Raw genomic sequence first — 4,066 nt, forward strand, 5'->3', positions numbered from 1 at the left:
CTTCCATCACTTTACTGATGATTGAGAGTAGACTGATGGGGCAGTAATTGGCCAATTTGGATTTGTCCTGCTTTTTATATACAGGGCATACTTGGGCAATTTTCCACACTGTTCGGTGTAATGCCAGTGTTATAACTGTAATGGAACAGCTTGGCTAGGGGAGTGGCAAGTTGTGGAGCACAAGTCATCAGTACTATTGCCAGAATGTTGTCAGAGCCCATAGCCTTTGCAGTATCCAGAGTCTCCAACTGTTTCTTGATATCATATGGAGTGAATCAAACTGGTTGAAGACAGGTATCTATAATGCTGGGGACCACTGGAGGACACCGAGATGGATCATCCACCTGGCTTTTCTGTCTGAAGATTGCTGCAAAAACTTCAGCCTTGTCTTTTTCACTGATGTGCTGTGTTCTTCCATCATTGAGGATGGGGATATTTGTGGAGCTTCCTCCTCCAGTGAGTTTTTAAATCGTCCACCACCATTCGTGACTGGATGTATCAGGACTGCAGAGCTTAGATCTGATCCGTTGGTTATGGGATTGCTTAGCTCTGTCTGTCACTTGCTGCTTATGCTGTTTGGCGTGCAAGTAGTCCTGGTTGGTGGCTTCACCAGGTTGACACCTCATCTTTAGGAATGCTTGATGCTGCTCCTGGCATGCCCTTGTGCACTCTCCATTGAACCAGGGTTACTCCCCTGGCTTGATGGTTATGCTTGAATTGGGAATATGCCACGCCAAGATATTACAGATTGTGCTGGAGTACAACTGTGCTGTTGTCCATCCTTTGAGTTGCTAGATCTGTTCGAAGTTTGTCCCATTTAGCATAGTCATAGTGCCGCACAACATGGTGGGGGTTATTCTCAATGTGAAAGGGGGACTTCATCTCCAGAAGGACTGTGCGGTGGTCGCTCTTACCAATACTGTCATGGACAGATGCATCTGGCTGGCAGATTGGTCAGCATGAGGTCAAGTATGTTTTTCCCTCTTGGTTGGTTCCCTCAACACCTTCCGCAGACCCAGTCTAGCAGCTATGTCCTTTAGGACCAAACCAGCTTAATCAGTAGTACTGCTGCTGAGCCACTCTTGGTGGTGGACATTGAAATCCCCCAGCCAGAGAACATTTTGTGCCCTTGCCATCCTCAGTTGCCTCCTCTGAGTGTTGTTCAGCATGGAGGAGTACTGATTCATCAGCCAAGAAAGGACGGTACGTGGTAATTAGCACTTTCTTGCCCATATTTAACCTGAAGTCACGAGACTTTAAGATGTCTGGCAGTCAATGTTGAGGACATCCAGAGCAACTCCCTCTCGACTGTAAACCACTGTGCTGCCCCCTTTGCTGGGTCTGTCCTGCCGATGAGACAGGACATATCCAGGGATGGTGATGGTGGTGTCTGGGACATCATCTGTAAGGGATAATTCTGTGAGTATGACTCTGTCAGGCTGTTGCTCGACTAGTCTTTGGGACAGCTCTCCCAATTTAGGCAATAGCCCTCAGATGTTCGTGAGGAGGACTACGCAGGGTCGACAGGGCTGATTCTGCCATTGCCTTTTTCGGTGCCTAGGCCGATGCCAGGTGATCCGTCCGGTTTCATTTTCTTTGAGAATTCATAGCGGTTGGTACAACTGAATAGCTTGCTAGGCCAATTCAGAGGGCAATTGAGAATCAACCACATTGCTGTGGGTCTGGAGTCATATGTCGGCCAGACCAGGTGAGGATGGCAGATTTACTTCCCTGAGGACATTAGTGAACCAGATGTGTTTTCCTGAAAATCGACAATGGTTTCATAGTCATCAGTAGATTCTTAATTCCAGAGTTTTGTTTATTGAATTCAAATTCGATCCCAGGGCATTATCTGGGTCTCTGGATTAATAGTCTAGCAATAATACTACTAGGCCATTGCCTTCCTTTATTTTGCGCACACTCGTCTACTTTGTCAAAAGTGTTCTGAAAATCCAATGCGCTACATCCCTTATTTATTCTACTAGTTATGATTTCAAGAGACTGCAATTGGTTTGTCCAGCATGATTTCCCTTTTGGCAATCCATGTTGACTTGGCAAATACCAAGTGGATTGGTCAAATGGATTGATTTATTGTTGTCACATGTACCGAGCTACAGTGAAAAATGTTGTTTTGCGTGCCGTACAGGTAGATCTTACCATACAAAGTGTACCAGGGTGGCAGAATAGAGTGCAGAATACAGTTGTTGACAGAATACAGTGTTGTTGTTTACTTGCTGGCCAAGCTAGTAAGTTTGTTTCCAGATGTTTCATCACCACATTAGGTAACATCATCAGTGCACCTCTGGTGAAGTGTTAGTGTTCTGTTACACTTGCTATTTATGTGTCTCGGTTTGCTGGGATGTGTGACATCACTTTCGGATTTGTTTCTTAGTGGTTGATATATGGGGCCCAGCTCTACATGTTTGGTAATGGAGTTCTGGTTTGAGTGCCAGGCCACCAGGAATTCTCGTGAGTGTCTTTGGTTGGTTTGTCCTCGGATGGCTACATTGTCCCAGTTGAACTGGTGTTGCTCTTTGTCCATGTACATTGAAATGAGTGATAGCTAGTTGATGTTGGTGAATCCTGATGGCTAGTTTTCTTTCGGTTTGCCCAATGTAATGTTTTTGGCTGTCTTTGTATGATATCTTGTAAATAATGTTGGTTCTGTTAGTTGTGGTTGTCAGATCCTTGATTCTTGTCAGTAGCTGTCATAGTGAAGCTGTCGGTTTGTAGGCGACCATGATTCCTAGTAGGCGTAGTAATCTGATGGTCATTTCAGATATGTACTTAATGTTTCGTAGAGTAACTAGTGTCTCTGGATGTGTTGTGTCTTCCTGTTGTGGTCTGTTGTGTCGGTATTGGTGGACCATGTTTTTCGGGTAACCTTTGTTTCTAAAGACGCTGAAAGTCAACAACCGCATCAACAACCCAAGCTACAAATCTTCTCAAAAACCTTGAACACCTACGGGGTGCAACACGCTCAAACTAGCTTGATGATAGGAAATGAATGCTAAATGACTGAGTGCCACCTGTGAGCAACTTCACATTCCACGTGAATGCATCAGAAAACAGGTACTGCCATACAGTGTACAAGACAAGCCACCGCTAAACAACCCATGAACAAGGAAAACAGCTTAATAGAATGGCTGCACAATGTTATGGGCAATGATTAACGATGTCCACAACTGCCTCAACAAATATGAGCAGAAAATTGCACGCCAAGAAACTTTGTATTCAAACTCGACCAGCCAAGAATGGATAGCAACACTAGAATGAGCCATTACCATGAAACAACAGAAGGCCAAGACCAAGAAAAGACAGACCCTAGAGGAAAAACTGACTAAACTTACCCACAACAACAATATAGACAGGGCAGACACTTGGATAAGGAACCTGTCTGACCTGCCACTCTCAGACACTGAAAAAGCCATGCTGGTATGCGGAATAAACTACAATCACAGAGATGCTAATAAAACTGACTTCCTAGCTGCACTGGAATCCACGTAAAAAAACAATGGACTCACCAAAGAAACCCACAAACTGTCAGACAGATTGTAGCCCCAACACAAAGCAGAAGGAGTGAAGGGAATACATTCGACACACTAGTGAGGAAAGCCCTACAGGGACTCAAGAGAGACAGAAACATTGTAATCCTACCAGTGGACAAAGGGCACATGACTGTCATACTAAACAGAACACACTACATCGAGAAAGCGAACACTTTTTACTTGCAGATACTGATACCTACCAATAAATGGCGACAGACCCAAAACCACAACTGGAAAATTGTATTATAACCACCCTGAGGAATCTACACAAAACGGGTGAAATTTGCAAATTTGATTACCAGAGGGATCAAACACACCCTGCTTCTACGGACTCCCCAGGTACACAAGCTGGAGGTCCTCCTCAGACCCATAGTCTCACTGCCGGGTACACCGACATACAGACTGGTGAAAGAACTACAAAGGAGACTGAAACACCTAGCAGATGGTTCAAACCACTCTATCCAGTCTGCCCAAGAATTCCTCAACATCATCAAGGACACCAGAATATATGAGGACGA

This window comes from Rhincodon typus, chromosome 34 (assembly GCF_021869965.1).
Source record: "Rhincodon typus isolate 14 chromosome 34, sRhiTyp1.1, whole genome shotgun sequence".
Lineage (NCBI taxonomy): Eukaryota > Metazoa > Chordata > Chondrichthyes > Orectolobiformes > Rhincodontidae > Rhincodon > Rhincodon typus.